The following is a 23,171-nucleotide window of genomic DNA, read 5'->3' as shown; positions in this document are numbered from 1 at the left end:
GAAGACAATCCCGGACACAATTCTCGTTATCTTCAATGTGCAACGGCGCGGAATCGGCGACGGACGGCTATTACGAGTGCTGTGGCACGGGCCGGGCCGGGCCGGGCCCGAGCCGAGTCGAGCCGCGCGCGGACGGTGAAATCCATGCAGAAGAATTTAATATCGTATCATCTACATTTAATCTTGCCCGGGACTGACGATAAATTCGAATAAAATCCCGATCAGAATTTCACGATGCCTTCTCGTGGCCGAGGGAGGGAACGGCCGCGCCGAGGGAGAAATGTTTCTTTAATAGCGCCGCCGCTCGAAATAGACTCGCTCTTTCTCCGCGCGCGCGCGGAAAATGATACAAATGAGGAAAGCAGAAAACAGGCATTAACGCGGCCGCAAAAACTTGCGATTGGACCGCAGCCGCGTGTGTGCGCAAGTGGCCCATCCGTTTGTATGGTCCACATTGATTTTCAGCTTCGGCCAAAGGGAGAGAGAGAGAGAGAGAGGGGGCACACGCCAAACTCCACCAAACACACGCTGCCAAACCCATTTCTGAAAATACTGCACGTACGTACTTACGTACACATTATGGATGCAGCTGGTCGCACACGTGCGCGCGCGCGAGAGAGGACAGTTTGAGTAGGCCAGCTGCATTTGCGGACGAGGTGGTGGAGCGTATCCCTCTCGTCGAGTGCTCATCGGTGAATTGGTTTCGCAGCGCGCGATGGCGAAGTTTTATCCGCCCAAAGTGTGTTTCATCACTCACCAAAAAAGTCGTCGAAAACTGTCGGGCTGCCGAGTACTCCTGGAAATGAGATATAAAAATCATTTGCTGTAATAAATTGGATATTAGACCATGTAGAGAATACAAGAAATAAGAGCAAGTGCCATTTCTCAATTGAGACAAATCTTGATGCTTAATAAAAATTTTTTTCCAGTTTCCATATAACATTGCGAGACTTAATATAGTTGTCATAAAACGCAATTGCAAACTAGAAATAATAGATATCTAAATCAATTTGATTGTCAAATTTAATAACTATGTTGTAATTTAAAAAAACTGCAAAGGATTTATTGCGAAAAATTGAGAAATTAAAAAAAAATTATTATAATTTTGCTATTTTTGAAAATGATTGATATGATTGATATTATTGAGTATTAAAATCTGTTTTTGTTAATTCGTTTTGAAAAATGACATTTTCTTTCATTTCTTGTCAAAAATTTTGATTTCTGTGGATTGCGAAGATGAATATTATTAATTTAACGCTAATTACATTTGGTACAATTGGTTAATGTACTTTCTCGACATTTATTCAATTTTGTAAATCTGGAAAATTCTTCCGCTCGAAATACAACACAGAAATGGACTACATTTTAATATTGCATAAGTATTAAAAATGTATACACTAATGGAAGAGTTTTCTACAAAAATTAAACAAGTCCATTTTTGCAAAATCTGGGTTATCTGACAATGAGTGCAAATCTTATTATGTCAGAAACACCACAATAAATAGAATCAAGCAAGAAATAAACAAACTTACATAAAAAATAAAAAAAAATAAAAAATAATTCTAAATATGAATAAATAATAATACAAAGTTTCCTCAAAAATCATGAACGTATATATCTAAGATTTTTTTTTTTATTAGACTTTATCATTTCTGTTATTATGTAAACAGCCATGTTTTACATTAACGAATTGCCTTTCATATTTTACTTAGAATGTTCTCATTCCAAATTTTAAATGAGAAAAATATTAAGTTTTATAAATCATAACTTTTAACTTTTTTTCGTAAAAAATAGATATTATATAATTACATATTCATCCATTTTGTTACGGGGAAAAAAACCATTTAAATAAGAATATAGAAAAGCCTCTTGTGTAAAAAACATTGTTAAATGTTATTAAAATGTAATAATAATTTGAAATTATATAAAATGCCATAATAATAAATAAGGCAGATTGTTTAATAACAATTTACAAAATTAAAAGATTATTAGATTATTTTTCCAAGACCACTTAACACAACTGCAATATTTTGTGACAACAAAAGTTTATTTACAGTCAAGAGTAGAGTTATATTTTATCATAATTAAGAATAAAAGAAGATGAAAAATTTAGGTTTAGAGAGGTTTGAACCCTCCTTACAACAAGAATCAAACAAGTCCAAAAATTTTTATTTCTTTTTTGTTCACTCAAAATATTCTTCTTTTCTGGGCAATAAAAATATTCAATATTCGATTAAAGCCTAAAATTTTGTATTTATTACATGTCCGGAGAAAAATTAGCATATTTATACAATAAACGATTTGAAGACGAGAGAAACGATTTCTTTGTCCCCTGAAAATTTAACTTTTCGAATTTGTTTGATTTTTGTAGGAGACCCTTCGTGCTTATTTCGCACGTTCGCAAAAGGGGAAGCCCCTCCGTGCGTTCCATCAATTTCCCGAGATTAGCGATGCGTAGATCGTGGGTAGCCGAACCATCGAGCGAGTGCAATTGCAATCGCGGGCTGATCAATACAAAAGGGCGCGGATGCGACGCGACGTTGACGTCGCCGACACGTCTGTTTGCGTGTTGACAGTTCGTGAGCGAACCGAAGCGGCTGTTTAGATCGCGGGTAGTAACGATCACCCGTCGAGGAAGAAGGAATCAAACGGGGACTAATCAAACGAGCACGCGCTCGCGATTTAACGCGATTATCGTTATCCTCCGTAATTACTAGCTACCGAGAATAGCGTGACGATGATCACGGGAGGATCGCCGTTCCGCCTCGCCGCGATCGATCGCGGTGTGTGTTTGATTAGGCTCGCGTTGCAATCATCTTATTATCTCGATTCTAACGGTTCGCGACGCCGCCGCGCCGTCGATCTTAACGAGCTCGTAAAGCACGCGTCTTTCGAATTTTCAGGCATTTTTCCCATTCTCACTCATTTCGAAACTCGGCGGCAAAATGTCTTTCTAGATGCACGCAATTGATCCTTTTCAAATTACCCTCGCGAGAAAAGGTTTTACCTCACGTTTCCTCCCGCACCGACTGATCCAATTAGCGCCACGAGCGCGCCGAATTAATTCCGCGTCATTGCAACGGAATTATCGCTACAATTATCTCCGTTATACGAGAGAGAGAGGCGATTAGGGAGAAACGCCTTGAATTAGCGCGCTAATTCGCCCCAATATTTTTCAACAGCAGGTGCAGCACTCGGGGCTGCAAGTGCCCCAAAGGATTCGCAGGGTACGACTCTCTCGCCCTCCGTCCCTCGCCGTCCCGGGAACGGAGGATTTATGACTCCTCCCGATAATCCTTCGTTGCTCCTTTTTGGGAATAAACGTCTCCTCTCTCTTTCTCTTTCTCTCTAGCCTGGACGCGGCCGCGGCGAATCGAGAAACGGGATGGACGTCGGCGGCGGCGGCGGCGGCTTCGTATTAATCACTCCGCCGCAGACAGAGCGCGTGGTAGATAACGTTATCGCGTCGGTTTCTATTACGCCGTAACACTTTCCGAAGCGAAGGGGTCGGCCGATAGCAGCCGGCAGAAACGCGCGCGCCCGTTGATTCGTCCAGTCTGCAATTTATGAATGCGGCCGCTTACATATTTGCGAGCCGTACGCCCGTCCTCCTCTTCCTCCTCGCGGTTTTGTTCCTCGAAGCACGACGAGAGAGAATGTATCTAGATAGAGAGACATAGTGCGAATCGCGTTAATTCTCGAGTCCCGAGGGGATCGTTACGAAGCGCGTCATCGAGCTAACCGTAAATCCGATTCTGTCACCCTGTTGAATTGTGAACGCGATAATAATTTTTTACTATAAACAGCGGTATATTTCGAATTAATAATTTTCAAACACGGAGAGCGTGTAATAAAGCGAACGCGTTATTTTTTCATCGCGGTTTCAGTTTTGTTGAATGTAGCAATATTTTTAAATCTATTTTATTTTTGACACCACATTACATTGTAAACAACGTAATATTTATGACGTGAAATGTATTTTATAACGTAGAGAAGTAACAAGTTGCTGGTTATAATTTTTTTAGTAACTGACCGGTAACGATGTTACTTTTCACTTTTAATAACCTGTAAAACAACAATCTAGTCATTTTTTCAATAACAAATTTAATGGTTATTATTTTTATTATTTTTTACGTGTTTAATCTATTTGTAATTATTTCCATTATATATGTTTAATCTTCAGTTTTCAATTAGCTGTTTAAACCATCTTAAGTGCAGTTTTAAGATGTCATAAAAAATCAATTATGTTGCCACGTGTTTCAAGAACAATTTTAAGCTTGAAGTTTTCATGTTAAAACTTTTAAACATAAAATTAGTAAAAAGGTATAAATTTCGCTGTATTTATAAATTTAGTAAAAACCAAAATGTTTAATTTGCATTTTGAGCATTTTAAAATCTCTTTCGTAATCTTGTAAATTTAAGATACAAAATAATATTTTCATTAATAATATTTAACAAGAAAGATTTAAAAATATTTTTTTAATTTTAATTGATTTTGTATTAGCTCTAAAAAATAATAATAAAAGTATTAAATCGTTATTTTTTTAAATACCAATGATGGTAATAAGTTACTTTTAAAAAGTAATAACTTTCCTAATCTTGAGGGAAGAAGATATAATAATAACAATAAATTGCAGCCAAAAATTTTGAAGACAAGCTGTTTTTTACAGATTCTTGTGTGCCGCAAATTTCAAGCACGTCAGGTTTCTGAAATAATTGAAATAAAAATACTACATAGAAATGGCTCTTTTGCTATATTTGAAACTTTTTTCGATTAAGATTAACGTTATCTTAAAATTTTGATCAGAAGTCCTAAATATGTCTCATACATCCCTTAAAAGAAAAGCATTTTTTAAATTTTGATATCTCATATCTTTTTAGTCATATTTATAAAAAATTTAAATTAACGAGTTTTACTAAGATAGCAAATTTCCATTTATGACGATAAAATCATATATTTATAATTAATGCATTATTACGGCGCCGCAATGATGAAGACGCCGATCAATGATGACGGCTGCGAGGACGAAGATAACGACGCAAGACGCCGCGTCTGCTCGTGTCCGCAGGAGGCGGCGCTGAGCTTACGCCAACGAAGGTATTCATGGCTCGTTGACGAGTTTATTTTTCTCATAAATTATGCCGGAGTGTATTCCGGCAGTCGTTCGCGCGCGGCCTGGATCTTCTCGCTGCACGCGCGTCATAGACATAAAAGAGAGAAGGAGAAGAGAAAGAGTTCGGCGGTTCAACAAATACTTCAAGCTCGCGCGAAAGAGAGAGAGAGAGAGAGAGAGAGAGAGAAAGAGAGAGCCGCCGTCAGGCTCGCCGAGTCCGTAATTTACACCTTCGCCTTCGTAGTCCTTCCCGGGAGAACGAGCCCCGGCACGGGGTGTGTTATGGCCGGTCGATCACGCGAGCAGCTGCCCCCATCCCTCTCCTGCTTCTCTTGCCTCCCCCCCCCCTCTGCGACTTTATCTTCCCCATGGCGCGATAAAAGCCTCTTTTCTAAATAATCCAACGTTTTCTCACATCGAATGAGAGACTTTCTGACGCGGAGGGAGGCGGAGGCGACGACTCTTGAGAAGACTCGCTCGTCTCCGCGCCGCATCGGTAATTGAAAAGTTCGTGGATCGAGGGGGAGGAAGGGGGAGACCGAAACTTCCGGCGTTTCGACAGACTAATGTCGCTCACTGGAGATTCGACGATCGCAATCGTTGAACCAAACTGACACCCTTATTTTAGCACGTGCAAAGCGTTTTATCCTCAGGGAGTGTGGATCCGTGTCCGCGTTTTTTTTTTTTTTTCATACACCGTGTACACAAGGATACTTGATACATTTGATCCTATTAATTTTGCGTGCGCAATACACGTTGCGCTTATACAGGTATTACATAATTGCGGCGGATATTCGGTTATCCGCGCTGCATACTTAAAAAATTTTAGTTTCTCGCGTACGCCAATATCGCATATTAAACTCTAAGATGAGTTTCCGTTTAGGCGAACGCGATCGTTCGACTAAAAACTGGAGCGAACGGGAACCGCGAGAAAGCTGTTCTTATTCGCTCTCTCCCGTTCCCAAGCGTGATTATCCCCCGAATAATTGGGCGATTTTACGAGGCGTGGTGGAGGAAGAAGAGGTGGCCAGGAGGCATCCAAACGTCGGGGGTTGAGACGGAAGAAAAAAAAGAAGGCAGGGGGATAAGGGGGGAGAGGGAAGCCTCGGCAATAAATCGGCGGTTCTCGAGTGCCCCGCGGGAATGAACTGACGAAAATATAGCGGCGGGCCGCAAACTACGAATTGTTAGTTACTGCGCGCCGCCGTAAAATATATGAGCCGTCGGCCGTTCGCGCGCCAAAGGTGTGCGAGGGATGTGCCCGCAAAGCCCCGGAGAGTCCGCGCCCCGCGAACGGAAGCCTACCCTACCACCACGAAAATTCGACACCTCTCGGATACCGCGTACGGGGCCTCCGAGTGTAAGCGTTCCCTGATGGTTGCCGCCGACCGCGGCGCATCTAAATTGCTAGCCGCACGAAAGTCGTACACGAAAATCGTATCGTCTCTCTCTCTCTCTCCCTTTCTTTTTATCTATCTATTTATCTATCTGTCTTTTTCTCTCGTATGCCTCCTGTAATCTCTCATCCGACGCACGTTAAATTTTACTTCGAGGATGAGGTTTTATTGATATTTTTGCGTAATTTGTACGCGTTACAAATTAGGTGATTGTTTGGAAAAATGCTTAATTCTTTGGTAAACATATTTGCTATTTGCAAATGACAGATTTACGATATTCGCGTCACACTGGGGCTCCGCGTCGTAAGCGTTCGTGTTGCAGGCAGCGCGAAATAGAAAGACCCCAATTTCTTTTTGAAAATTTCAGAGAGACTCTCGAGAAAATTCACGATACGTTACAATCGTACAATATAACATCGACCTAGTTTTTGCGATGGAAAAAAGGAATAGGACGATATGCATTTTAACATCATCAGCGGCATGTGAATAATTTAACGAAAAAATGTGAGATATCGTGTCGAATATAAAAGTTGGTATACGTGAATTTTTGATATATACAAGAGCGAGAACAAATAAATCACATTGTTGTTTTCGATCTCTCTCGCGCCAGGCACATTCGCTGAAGGCTAATCATCGGAGTAATTTTTATTTTTGTACTCGTCAATTTGTATATCGGAATGTTGAAATACGTGAAATAGACTACGTAAAAATCAGGATTATATTCGAGAAAATCGACAAAATATAAATAAAAAAGGATGATGAAATAAACAAAAATAATTCCATTATATACCTGTTGCGATATTTCGCAAATATGAATTAATTTCATCTAACGAACACGATAATTGACTGTGTTCAATTATCGCGAGTAAACAAACAAGATTTTTCTTTTTATCTAGAAATTTAGCATTTATACTGTAGAGATATTGTGCGGATCAAATTTTGCGACGTTACTGACAGCTGGACGGTTGGAAGATTCGGCTGTATGTAAGAAATGCGAGATAAACGTCAAAGAGAGAATACATCGCGCCGCCGTCAGAATAACACGTTTCTGTTTTGCGTCCTTCGTTCGCGCTAATATTTGTTTAAATTTCGCAACGGTTCCGCCGAAACCGAACTTTTGTATCTTATTATCGTTAAATAAAATTGATTAATATCATAAAATATCACAATACTTTCATTCACTAACGTTAGAATTCAGCAGGCACGTCAATAAGTAAATATCTATTATACAAATTGGAAAATAAGTAGGATAAAAGTAACATGGAATATATAAGCTACTAACATAAAATAAAGATTTATAAAAAAAAAAAGAAAAAAGCTCACTGCAGTCAATTATTAAAAGTTGTTGCAGTTTTGCAAAATACATTATAATAAACAGAGAATCTTATGCAACAACAACTTTCTTTAATGTAAATTATTTACTATACTTATTTTTATGCCTCTGGTGATATTACTGCATTGTCTCAATCCTTTCGTGTTTGTTCAAACAATATTATATATCCCGATCTTTAAAAAATTCCATAAAGATAATTCCTTTCTGAGCTCATTAGAAAAATGAAAGAACTTTTCATAAAAATCAACAATCTTGTAAATTTCATTTATCGACTTTTTTGTGAAGTGGAATAAAAATATGAAAAATATATCTTTCATAAAAATTAGAATAATGAGTTTTTCTTATTGAAAGTAAGGATTGTATTAAAAAAATTATAATTTCAAAATGGCACATTTAATGTAGCTAATTAAATGCAAAATTTTATTGTATTCGCGTGCAATTGGTATATAGGTTTTAAGGTAATTATGAACCTGCAGTAAAAATTCCAAAAATTAGAACAGAAAATGTTAAACTATTAGATTTTGGTCCGCTATATTTAAAATTTTTTAATTTTAAAAATGGATTTATAATCAGCGATCATAAAAATCTTTTACATTAATTATTCATTAGAGTAGGTTTAATTATTCCTAGAGATGTCAGGTACGGAAGGGTTAATCACGTTCTAACAAGCTCAAAATAAATTTTTTAATACACATTTCATACACGTTTTCAATAATATTGTACAAATAATGTTATGTTTAATTGTGATTCTTAACATAGTTTATTGACACAGAAAGATATTGTTTGTTATATCAAAATGTGCAGGTATGCGGAATACTAAAAATAGAGAATATGGAATACATCATAACGTTTTTATATTTTTTTCAGTTTATATTTTTGTTGTAAATAATGACATATATTTTAGTTCATAATATTTATTTTGCCTAATAATTTAATGATTTAAGATTTAATTTTATCTTCTATTGTTAAAATTATGTTATTTTTGAATGGTATTTACGCAATAAAACGATAAACAATGTTTAATTGTATTTAATTTACATAAATAAGCAAATATACACTTTATTTATTGTATTATTTATTACTATTCCTCTAAATTCTGATCTATATTCAATATTTTCTCTTTTTTCTTATTTTTACCGCTTTTACTATTTTATTAATACTGGTAGGAAAATTTAAATATTTGTGACTTTCATTAATTAAACGTTTTAGTTATAACTGACATGTTTTTTAAGAGTTCTAAATAAATTAGATGTTTTAATATATTTTTATATCAAAGTTAAATATTAATTTAAAAATAGAAATTCATATTTACCTGCCTTCATCCTATCTTTTTCACATCTTTTAGAATAAAAATTATTTTTAGACGATAGAGTGCTAAATAATATTTGGTATATCAGCGTTTCATCATTACGCTAGAAATATAGTCGACGTCATTCACCCGTTCGCGAAGAAGGAACAGTTTTCGTCTAACGAGGATTAACGCGAACCCTTTCACAGAGCGCTCGACGGTTTAATCCCGGGTACGCTATTATTTCGCTTGTCGCTTTTTCGCCCGAACTTTTCGCGCCGCTGCCGCACTTCGCTGCCGGCATTGTGCAGCGCATTAGACGCAGTTACTAATTATGACGCCGGGTCGCCGAGCGGTGGAGGTAGAGGGGAAAGAGAACGACGGGGGAGTTGCGCTCGCACGACCCGCGAATGGCAAGGGCACCTCGCGAGATGATAATGGCCATCAGAATTCTAGCGACGTGCCATTAGGTAAATTGTGAGAAATACCATGGCTCGCGGGCCGTTGACTCGCGCGCAGTCGAGCCACGTCCGAATTCTCAAGAGCGCAGCAGAGAGAAAGAGAGAGAGAGAGAGAGAGAGAGAGAGAGAGAGAGAGAGAGAGACAGAGAGAGGCTCAAAGTTGCGCTACGCCGGCCGATTTGATTAAATCGCGGATACTTAATCAAAGCGGATGTTAATGTCGCGTCATTACGCGCGTCGCTGCTCTCGTTCCGGTCAATAAGACTTCCTCTCCTGCAATTCGTAAGTTCTAACTGTCGTCCCGTGAGTACCACTCACACGAATTGCTTACGTCGTCCCGGTGACGCACGTGTTTCTATTGATTTTCCTACAGAATTCTCTACGATCAATTAATCTAAAGGGCACCATCGGCCACAAATTCACGTTACAAATCGTACCGGTGTCTCTGTTCTCAATTGTCAACGTCGGTGTTATTAACTTACGGTTCTGTGAAAATATGCGGGAATCATATCGCCGCGTGAAACGCTACTTTGGGAAAAATCCTCCTCTCCATATAGAAGTACGTGCGACCCTCGAGTGTGCACGCGAGTTTCACCTGCTGACTGCGTATTCTCAATCAACCATACCGCGCTATTCATGCGGCCGAACATTCTGCGAGACCGTAACAGAACTCGCCCTTGAAAAAAAGCGAGCCTCGTTAAAACATTAAATCGTTCTCTCTCTCTCCCCATCAAAAAACAGGGCATCGCGGTAACGCGGAGTTCTACACGAGGGGGTGGAGGAAAGGGCTACGCAGAGGCAGGCAGAAACACGGGCACGGATCAGCGACAGGAACTCGCGTCCCTGTTACGTGCAACTCGTCGGTCGTTTTTTACCTCTATCTCGTTTTCAGTTCTCTCTTTCTCTTTCTCTCTCTCACGGCATTTATATCTGCAATCCGTATTCCTCGATCGTTTCGCTCGCGCATCACAGCGCCGACCGGCGTGGATTTCGTGGTCCGTCGACACCGACCGGCTGCATCCCCTCCGTTACAGCCGCCGCTACCTCCACCACCGTCGTCCGACGCAAAAAGGGCGGGCAGCGTTATATACAATGTCTATTTATTTGCGACAAATTCGATGGAGGCTCGGTTGCAGAATCAATGTGATCTCCGTATACTCCCCCTTCCCCTCCCTCTGTTTCATTCCCCAACTCCTTTCTCTTTCCTTTTCTCTCTTTCCTTAATTGGATATAATGTATTTTTTTTTCTTCTCTGCATTTTTTGCGCTTGAGCAATTATATATGCCAGACGAAAAGTAAATAACGTGTTCTTTTCCTTTTTCTTCCTATTTCCTAAGCATAGCTTTTCGACCACGATTGACGCGTTCTCGATCACGAAAAATTGTGTCTGATACTTTTGTGGATAATCCTAGTAAATACTTAAGTATAGTCTCCATTTTTCAAAGAATCGATATTTAAACCGGACGAAGAACATGGAGTTTATAATACACACTAAAAAAGAAATACTTGAAAATTCGTGGGATATAATGTTTATTTCATTGAAACAAATCGTCATTTAAATACGGCGAAATAAAATTTTATTCTTACGCAGTAGAATTTTGTTTATAGTAACATTTTGTATTTAACATATGTTAAAGTCCTTATTAAAATTTTGGTGTTGAATTTTTAACATAAGGTTAATTTACATTTAACATAATGTGATTGAATTATTTGAATATTTTATGTTTAATTAATATTCAATATTTCTTATTAATATACAATTAAAATAACATAATTTCTGGATAAATAAACAAATAATATGAAAATAATATAATTTTGAAACGTTAAATGAATAAATTGTACGTGTTAATTGTAAATTTTAAAGAAAAATATATTTTCATAATTTGTTTCCAAATTGTATCAAAGTGTTATATTTCGAGTTAATTTTTTTAAATATAAAATTCTGTTTTTCTTTCTAATATACACATTTTGTGTTGAAACTTAAAATTTAAAAAACATGAATATTTGAGACATGCAATATATGTTTTTCACACAAATTTTCCAACTATGTAAATAAACTATTAATAAGGAAAATAAGATCTATTTCATAAAAATGTGTATCCCATCCTTTTATAAATAATTTTTTAATAATTAGTAAGTAGAAGAAAATAATATTACAAGCAACATTTGTTTCTGAATATTTCGATTTTTCCCTCAGTATCTGAGTTTCACCGAAGAGTTTTAGAACAGCCAATTTTCTATTATTGCCGCGTGTTCACCAACCGTTCACGTGCCGTGCATCTCAACATTTATAACAGCAAAGATCGACACGAGTAAAGAGTGAGAGAAAAAGCGACAGGAGAGCTCTCTCTCTTTCTTTTTCTCACAGCGCTGGGGTGCTTCGGACAACGCGCAGTGACCGGAAGTGTGATCCGGTGTCTTCCCACATCGGCTACGTGGAGCAATGCCCCCGGCACTATGTAATGCCGAAATGGCGCGGCCACTTGATTTCAGTTCGAAAGAATCCAATCGAGCCGGCGCATCGGACGTTTCGTGTGAAATTGCTGTCGCGAGAAATTGCACTCGCGCACTTCGTTTTTTTGAGTACCGCAGAGAGTCCTCAAATTCTGATCTCGACATCATCTAATAGATTTATCACCTGATAGATCTAGCAGGACACTAGTGTTGGCAGAGTTGCGATGGCCTTTATTACTATTGTCACACGTACATTGACCGAGAAACTTAGGTCCAATATTTTTTAGCGGTCAATAAGATAAAGCTTAAGGAAACGCAGTGTTTGCAGTTATCTAGATAAAATTATCTAGATAATTTTCTTCTAAATAAAGAAATAACTTTATCTTTGTCGAATGTGTTGAAACGTGCCATCTTTGTCTTTTAATAAAAAAAGTATTCTTTTTCAAATAGTCTAAAATATTCTAATTTATCTGAATAATTCAAAAAAATTAATATTTCTTTTATCTAAGGTAGATGAAGATAATATACATCTCAATAATTTAAATAAAAAAATAAGGTGATCTCTTTATAATTTTGGATAACAGCAAAAACATTTCCTATTTTAATCAAATTTAAACAAATTTAAAAAGCTACGTGCAATAACATGACAAGAATGATTCTTGATAAATCCAGACTTAAGAATAATATTGGACCATCAAGATAATCAGCAATGCAAAAAGTTTTGACATTCTAGCAATCACTTTGAGTAACCTACATATTCATTTTAATGGTTTAACAAAATTATTTTTAGACACATATAGTAAAATTTTTTGATGTCACGTATTATCCCACAATTACCAGATTTTGAGGGTCAATTTGAAGAGAGAAATTCTCTCCGTGTATTAAATAAATTTTTAGATACTGTAACAAAACCATCCTTTCTATATGCTTAAAAATAGTCTCTCTCTCTCTCTCTCTCTCTCTCTCTCTATATATATATATATATATATATATATATATAAAAGCAGCAGATAAATGCAGTCAGATCGTGTAACCATCGGGGTCTCTCTTCGAATTAATCGCCGCGTCTTCTCGCGAAAAGTACTTCGAGCATCTTGCAGTAAAATAAAATTCCGGTGCGGAAATCGAGCCGGGGATATAATGGACCGTGTGTGTCGTGAACCACGCTTCCAAAGTAATTGCCTCCGGATCGCGAGCGTCGAAGGAACACGTCAGCCGCTGAAACCTGAAACTCGCCCGTGACGTATATACGCACGGGCACACGTGAAGAGGGTATACAGCCCGCACGTACGTACGCGGGGGTGTGCACGCACACCACGTCGGGCCGGCGAAAGTAGCGATTGCACGCGATACGCGTGCTGAAACGAAATGGCCCCGACGGAAACGCTATGTATCACCGACCGCCGGGCCGCCATATCACCGGATCCACGCCGGTCACACAAAATAGAACAAATTTCTCGGCGCGATAGCGGACTCCCGTGTAGAATTGTTCCGCTCTGTTTGCGCGTTACGCCGTTATTTTATACTTTTCGCCGATAAAGTTTAATTCACCGAGAGCGCCCTTCGCGAGAGAAAGAGAGAAGTCCATAGGCGCGCGCGCGCGCATAATAACCGGTACGTTATCTGCGATACGTTATCTCTTAAACGCGAAAAAAAAAAGAGGAACGTCGGTGGCCGGGAGATGGTATTAAAAAAAAAAAAAGGAAAGCGTGATAAATTTTTTGAACGCTGACGAAAATAGATCGCCCTCCCTAAGACCGCCCTTTCTTCCGCCGTGGCCATTACTCTCATTGCGATTTACGCCGGCCGGCCGTAATAAATGGTTGACTCGAAAATCACCGTTGATGTACTCGCGTTTCGGTTCTCGCGATTCATTTGTCACGGCACGCGGGAGGCGTTCGTATAAACGCAGTGCCGTTTCCGGTTTCCACCTCTGAAACTTTCAGGACCGACTCGAACGTCGAATTTGCTCCCCCCCTTCCGTCTTCGGAGCAGATGTCACACGCGCCTCGCCTCTCCTGTTATCCCCGGGCATCCCCGAAACTGTCGTCCTCCCCGTTCGTCACTCGTAATTACTAATTTTGTAACGGTCAGGATATTTCGACGGGCGAAATGCGAGCGCGCGGATATTCTCGCGACCCCGGACTATAATTTCATTAAATCTTGATTGAACGCGGCACGACGTTTGCGTCATGTAGAGCGTGTTCCGCTCTGATAGTTTGACACTGCGGCGGCATGTTAACTCGAAAATGGTCTCCGAACAGATTTTCTCAGCGGCTATTTCGAGCGACAAGATAGACCACGCGGCATTATGGTCCCTCGCACCGAATAGATTATATCTCCTGTATGCGGAACACGCACACACACGCACGCATGCGCACGCATCCGTTTAATATACTGATTAAGCCGGCTATTATACTCCTTGATCAAAGAGGCTATTACGTACAAACAAAAGACGAAGAAATCAAAACGTCGGGGGATAAGGTGTTAGAGTACATTTTAACACAGAGAGAATTTTTTATTAAAATCCCCTAAAATGAGTGAGAGCGTCGGACAACCAATCAACGGACTTTGAAGAATTTGATTACATTTTAGTAAAAATAAGTAAAATTTTAGCAAAATTTTATTAAATTTTATAATATAATTTTACAATACAAAATAGTCGAACTATTTAAACTATTTTAAACTATGAATGATGAGATCATATTTCTCGCAATACATTTTTTAAATATTTCGGCGTGGGAGGGTATAACTGTTAATGTTAATTAAATTGATGTCTTTATATATATTGTGGTATTATTTTTATTTTAGTTTTTAAAGTGGCTGCATTAAAAAAAAATCAAAAAATAACGACGCGCAGTTTGAATGAATTAGGAAATGTAGAAAACCACACAAGAAGCATTAAGATCTGCTATGACCGTTCATTTGCCTATCTGTCTTGTATATTACTGTTATTTTAAACTATTACACTAAAATAGTTAAAATTTTACTAATTGTTAAACAATTTTATTAAAATTTAAGCAAATTTTGCTAAAATTCTATTAAATTTTACTAAAAGTATAATAAAATTCTTCAAAATCCATCTTGTTTCACGGCCACCATGACTGAAGATAAATTCTAAAAGAAAATTCTTTCCGCATTGAAATACGCTGTGGTATTTCATCATCTATGATTTTATAATATGAAATAGTTTGGCTACAAATTTTACTAAAATTATAGTAAAATTCTCCGAAAGTCACGTTGTTCTACAATCATCCCATGATTTCAAAGATAAATTTCAACTTTAAGGGAAAATGAATATACAATGAATATACAAATCAAACGATTTCTGTTCACAATTTCTCAAAGGACTATTAAAAGATGAATAAGGAATGTAAAGTAGAGAAATGAAATATGAATTGAAAGATACATATACATAGGAAAAAAAAGCAGCGTTTATTGGAAGAGAACGTAAAAGTAGCTTTCCCAACGCTCGCTGTCATTTCGTTGCAAATCGATACGAAGAGTAAATCTCCTGCATCGAGGTTGCCTCGTCCGAGTAGGCAGAATCAACTTCCTGAAACGTGCGGTTAACACGCGCGCAAGCATACGCGTAGACGTACGCATAACCGAGTCCCGGTACTGACGAGTTCCGGTTGTTGGAGGCGCCTGTAAACCCATTCGAGAACCCTTCGGGGGTTTACCACTGCCCTCCTCCCCGCCCCCGAGCAAAAAGCGTCCGATGGCAACGGTAACAACGATAAATCCACTTCGGAACGAATTCGATGGCGAACGCCGCGGGGAGATCAGGTCGATCAAGCGAGCGAGCGAGCGAGCGAGCAAGAGAGAGAGAGAGAGAGAGAGAGAGAGAGAGAGAGAGAGAGAGAGAGAGAGAGAGAGGGGGGGAGGGGAGAGCGAGGTACCGTGAGATGCGGAGAGAATGACGATAGCGATGGGGATGCTTCGTGTCGGGGCAGGCGTTAACGGTTCGGTTGTTCGGTCGCGATAAATCAACAACTGTCGACGCTGGGCCCACGGCAAACAGCGCGCCGCTGCAATTTCAGTGGCGATGGATGCCGAAGACGACGACGACAACAACGACGACAACGAAAATTAAATACGACGTCGCATTGTGTGTACAGTGTCGCCGAATGCCGCGTCGCGAACGCCGGCACATAGACAAGGTAAGTCGTATTCTCAGCAGCGATTCTCCGAGAACGTTTTCTACCTACGGCACTCTCTCTCTCTCTCTCGCTGGGAAACGAAATAAATTGATTTCCTCTGTCCTTTACTCGCTATACACGTTGCACTGCATTAAATATCGCCGGTACGCAAAGCCAGCGGTATTATAAGCTTTGTTATAGGTCCAGCCATGTGCACAGTGGATCATTCCATTAACCATGTATTCGCGCGGTCTTCTTTTTTAACGTGGTTACTCACGCGATGTGTTTCTAACACCCCGACATTTTATCTCACTTCTTATTTTTTAAAAATGATTTTTAAAAATAATTTTTTTATACAAGTTGATAGTCTATACATTCTTCAGATGTAGAGCTTAACTAAAATTAAGTTATATTGTTAGATAATAATTAGGTTAATATTATCCCAGCAAACGTAAACTAATAGCAACATACAATATGTATCAATATTCCGATTTCTCACTCGACAGTGTATGTAACTATACAACATTAGTTCATATATGTATACATGTATACATACAACTAGAAAATTTAGGTTAATTAATTTAATGTATATCGTTTTAAATAATATACTCAATTTTTGTTATATAAATATCTGTTATATAAAAAATTAACATTAAAAAGGTAACACTTTGACACAAAGCAGATTTGAAAGCAGAGAGAAGAAATATGTGGAAACATATTTCTTCAATAAAACTAACATTTACAATATGCTGACGCGTTTTATTTAAAATCTTAAAATTTATATTTTAAAACTACATTATTTATGTTATTTGTCCATTTAGCCATAAATTATATTTTTTTAATACTAATTAAGAAATGTTAAATACCAACTTTACACACAAATTATACAAATAACATAATCATATGTTTAATTAACACTTGCATTTATTAAAAATTTAACACAAAAAATTGAGCAAAGATCGATTTTAACATAAATATAAAATGTATTTTACAATGTATATAAATATTTATTGTTGAGTAAGAAAAATTATGATACAGGGTTATATTACTATTGGCGCTTGCTGGGATATGTTATATTTTTTATTAATAATGTAAAAATTAAATTTACGTTCTACATGTAAATTACAAATGTTATGTTACTACCCGCGTCGTATATTTGGCACATCCCATGTATTTTTGTATTGCATTCTTATTAATCTATGCATGGAGTTTGGGTTTTCCCATCACACAAATTACGGCATAATGATCGATTAAAAGGTAGATAAAAGTATTTGGTAGATAAAAAGCATTTTAATCAATAAACCTAGCGAATTTGTAAGACTGGGTAATGTAAGGGTTAACGAAATCATCGCGTTTTATTTCGCACGTTTACGATCCCGGAGCTCTTTTGAACTGAAAATAGACTTTCGAAAGATGTTGAAGCTCGCTTGCGCTTTAATCAGAATCTTTGCAATACTTTGCATTGATTTGAGGAAAGTTTATCCATAAATACAAAACAATGTAAAACTGCATGAATTAGACTGCATAAATTAACTTAATGTAACACGAGAATAAATCTTATTGTTGTTGAACAACAGTCTCACACTCAGTAAATGAAGTAGCTCGCTAAAACTGTTTTGCATTTATGCAAAGGCTGCGAGTTTTCTTTTTATGTTTATGAAGTACGGAGTTTGCTCCGTTAAGGAAACAGAAAAGAGTAGGTAACTCGGAAGATAATCAAAAAACATAATTAATAAAATTCAATCAGGCGGAAAATACTGATTTTAATCTCTCAATAATATTGAATTCCTCGATGTTCTCTAAAAGAAGTTAATAAAATTGTGATACTATATACTTTATAATCTTCATGTTCTCGATGATCTCGTTATTCTAATACCATACTTTAATTCCGTTATCTTTGTATTTTAATTCTTTTATCTCATAAATCCGATATAACCCACCGGTTTCAGCGGTGTACACGATGAATCTTCCCGGACGCTGCAGAAACTTCCGGTGGACTGCTGGCATTGTAAATCATCGAGTATCACCGAAACGGCCGTAGGTGCTTTCTTATTTTTCCGTCCACGTCGCAGCCTCTACATCCTTCCCGATCCTGCATTCAATGTTCTTTGTGCGATCACCGCGATCGTTTGCGGACGCCTCTAATTTATCGTCGCTCGACAATACGGCGACAATGAATATCGAAACAATAACGACGACGTGGATAAACGTTTCGTATCGGCGCGCGCGCGCACGTTCGAGAGGGAGAAAATGGCGTTTCGCTTTTTCGATCACGACGGATATTCTCTCACCGCGGAACGGAACTTCCGGCACGCTGGGCGACCGTCCGATATTACTTCGCCGGGACGGACGAAGAGTCCCAGACCTCCGTCCACCTACATACTTGGTCTCTGAATCGCAACGTACTTCCCGTCGAGCGCCCCCTTTCAACAATCCAACAAGCCAAAGCACGGCGGTAAAAACCCGTATAATGAATTTTCAGGCGGATACAAAGTTAACGTTCCGAAGAAAGCTCCACTTTTGTGCGCCGGCCCTCGCTCTGCGGCTCGCTTTCCGTGTTCTGAGCTGTTTGATACTTTCCGCGTGTAAAGCTTCAAGGTATCGAGCGCCCACACGCTAGCAATTTTTATGAACTCCAAGAATTTTGCGATCAATTTCGACTCGGTCGCTCAATAATTTCAGAAATTTCGTGACATCGATATTTTTATTAACAAAAAAATGTAGTTCCAATTTGTCAAATTTATCAAATGGTGATAAGAGCAATATTGGCGTTTATTGAAATTCTTTTTTCTTTATACGACGCTGTCGATTCATATTGTTTATTACAGCAACAATCAATTCGAAAATGGAATAACCGAATTGCAAAATAAATTGGAGCAGCGCACTTTAACCGGTTATTAAAATTCGTATAAAAGTGAATCATTCTCAAAATTTGTTTTTTTTTTTTTTATTAAACTTCCCAGAGATAACATATTATGATGCATATGTTTGCTTTTAAAAATTTGACTTTCGCTTAGTGCGAGCAATTTTGTTAAACAAATTGATCCAATCGATTTGACGTTATTTTCGACAAGAACAAAAATATCTCATCTTTGACATTTGATTGACGTTTCTATTTCACGCTGACTGAAAATTCCGAATACTTCGCATTCGTGCGTAATATATTATGTATCATCTGAAAACACATTTACTCTGTTTAGAAATTAAAACGTGAGTTTAAAACGAACATTTTACATTACTGAAAATCTCTCGTTATTTTATTTGTCGTCATATTTTCTAAGCATATTGTTCCGCGCTACAAGATTAAAAAAGTAGGACATAGAATTTAGAATTTTCAAACGTTTATATTGAAGTTCATTACGATGTAATTACATCGCAAGTCTAAGAAACTCCAATGTAAATTGGTCGATGCGGCGAGACAGCGGCATTCGGAGCGAGGATCGTGCCAATATGAGCTAGTGTTCTTCCGTGCCGGATAGCACGAATTAACATTCGCATTTGCATCCAACCGGTTGCCCTGCGGTGACATAAATGCAGCACGAAACAGCTTTCTGCCGACTTACTTTCCGAATTCCAAATAAACTTATCCGAACGTAACTTACGACGGACGTTTCTGCTTAGCTTGTCATTTTATGTGTGTACGCAATTTTGTGTGTGGATAATAAACTTTGATTTGTCGCCGCGCCCGACGTCAATTAAATTAAATAATGAAAGAACTTTGGGACTAAAATTAACTAATTATATTTCTCTCTCTTCTAAAATCATTCTAATTTTGTGAAATTGTACGTTTTGACGATTATAAAATATTATTAATGCTGCGATCTAAAGATATATAATGTTTTATATATACACTAAAAAGAAAATGTTAATTTGACTAAATTTTCCAACTAAATTAAATTTTGTCTATTCAAGTATTTATATATTTCAATTAACTATGTAAGTACTTAAATTGAAATTTATACTTAAATTAAATGCATAAATTCTTCAACTGATAAAATTTTAATTTAGTTGGAAAATCTTGTCAAATTAACAATTTTTTTTTCTCAGTGTAGTATACATATATTAAAAGAAATTTAAAAATATATAAATTTCACAAACATGTATTTTTGCTTTCTTTCAATTATCACATCAAATAAAACTTCCCGACGCATTTATATATGTTGATATAGAAAATTACTAAATGCGTATCGAACATTTAAATTGTACCTCATTAATATTTTACATTTTAATTTTATATAAATCACATTTATTGACAAAAATATAAAATAAATAACAAATGAATAAAAACAAAAATTTAATAGGTTGCATGATTGTGTTATATGTGTTAACAACATTTAAAAAGCAAGTATAGCTAACGATAATTTTTGATTAATTTATGTAGATGATAATATAATCATGCAATTTTGTACTAAATGGTCATATTTGAATAAAAGAAGGTCATTGTAAAGTATTGAACATTTATCGTATGCATATATTTGCAATTATCATAGAAATTAAATGGATATTTATAATTTATAATTATAAAGTCTATCAAACTTTCTAAAATTGTGTCACCACAAATTTTATTACAATAAAATTACGTAAGACTAAAACATAATAATGTGTGGTAATCATGTATAAGAGCTATGCGTCTCTTTGTGTAAAATTTAGATTCAAATCAATTTAGAATATATCAGATTTTTAATTAATTATCACCTCTCAAAAGACAATGGCAAACCATCGAGAGTACCTTTGTTAAGACAACTATAGACTCTATATAGAGAATGCATAACCATGCAAGTGAAGATCACAGTCTTCAGTTATTTGTTACAAAGAACTGCTATGAGGAAGAGAAAAAGAGAGGGAGCAGGGGGAGGGGGAGAGAGAGAGAGAGAGAGAGAGAGAGAGAGAGAGAGAAAGAGAGAGAGAGAGAGAGAGAGAGACAAATAAAGGATACTTATGTATGCGTGTAAAATTAATAAATAAATGAATAAAAATGTTACTTAATTGTAAAAATAAATTCAAGTCAGTTTTATTTAGACGTATTTGTACCTTCCTGTCACTGTTATTAATAATTAAATATTTCACACATAAATGCATTCTGTTTTCTGATAATAAATTATTAATAAAATAAATATTTTAGTTAATAAATACAGTTAATAATTATTATAATTACAGCACAAATAGTTTAAAAGGTAAAATTTTAGCGATCAATTAAATTGTATCTCTTGCAAAAAGCTATTGCTTATAAATTAATTTGTTATTATTAAACATGTGTAGTAATAGGTATCTGAAACATCAGGCTACAATTTCCACGCGTATTTGCGTATAAATCAGTACCAAGTAGAAAATATAATAAAAAATAACTTATATAATGCACTTAATGAGTATGCGGTTCAACAATACACTTAGAATATTACAATGTATCAATTACAGAGAGAGAAATACATGTGTTTATATTACATGCTGCGCAACGTATGCTATTCACGTTCTAGGCCAACGCTGTCGTGTCTAATTTATTGCTTCATTCTACTGTCATATCGCACTAGTCATAGTCTGAGGCTGGCTTTGCAGTGTAAAACGGTATTAAAGCAATTACCATCCTACTATGCGTAATCTTTCAGTAAACATAAACCCGGCCCCGGATTGTCAGGAAGTTTCGAAGCGATGTATACTCAGCAGGATTAGCGGAAGATTAATTAATACACTTAGAAGGTAGTGCTCCCGTTATTATACACTTCAACTTGCTTGGTCCACGGACGTTTTCTAACACGGAACAAAATCATTCGCGACAGGTTCGCGAGAAAACATTCGGTTTAGTTAATAAATGAAAATGTTAATCAACTTAAAAATTCTTTACTATTTAATTGCATTCATTTCAATTTAATTCCTAAATGAGTTGATTAAACTGTTTGATAGTCGCATCGTTAAGCGACTTTTTCGCGAGCTTCTCAAGCAAAATCAAGAATTATTTACAATATGCAATTATATCTAAAGTTTTACTTAGGGTAATTTTGCTGTATATATTGCATCTAGATCGAAAACTTAATTTACTATAGTGCTTGCAATTATTTACTACACGGAAAAAAAGTATGGTTGGTCAACACATAAATCTGGTTGTACCAACCAGATTTGGCGCGACTACATTGATATAGTTAACATACTAAAGTCAATAAGTCATATCAACCATATGCATGATCATCGTTTATAAATATACTTAGATGATGCAGCCACATTGCTTACAAACTGCTAGTTATGTGAACTACATCTTTTTTTTGCGTGTATGTTTAAGAAAATGTAAAAACTTTATATTATTTACTAGATAAAAATTAGAAACATTGAATATTCTTATATTGATATTTTCTATAATTTTTATATTAAAAAAAATTTTTGCATTTTTATATGTATATTAAAAGAAGTGGGATATACGGCCACTCATAAATAAAATGATCAAACTAAACAAAGAATATAAGATCTTAAGAATATTAAGCCTTTTACATTCTCTGAATAAAGATTTTACATAGATTATAATACATTGTTGTTCTATTCGTAACACTGAAAAATTGATTCAATTCAATTTAATTTAACGATGGTTTCGTTATTAACGATACAGAAAACTACAACATAATACCAATGTAAATGCAGCACATAATAAAGTGTGGCTGCGAGCAAGTTACCCTCACTCCTTCTACTCTTTTTTTATTACTACGGCGTAAATCCTTGCGCGGTGTAAATACTGAAATTGCCTTATTGTTAAATCATGTTAATTGTCACGTCGGTCGTACTCGTTGAGCGAGAGATAAATCTTAGGTTTGTCGCAACGCCTTGCGTTTGTCGCAAATATTAAATGGCGCTTTTCTCGATTTCTCTTAGAATAACGTGAGCGACAAACGACGGTTTGCAGACTAGGCCATATACATACACCCTGATGGTTTCATTTACGACTGGACAATCCGGACGTTCACCGGGGATGAGAGGTCGGACGTCGAGACTTCCGGCGACA

This window comes from Monomorium pharaonis, chromosome 11, assembly GCF_013373865.1.
Source record: "Monomorium pharaonis isolate MP-MQ-018 chromosome 11, ASM1337386v2, whole genome shotgun sequence".
NCBI lineage: Eukaryota > Metazoa > Arthropoda > Insecta > Hymenoptera > Formicidae > Monomorium > Monomorium pharaonis.
Note: the sequence above shows the minus strand (reverse complement) of the source record.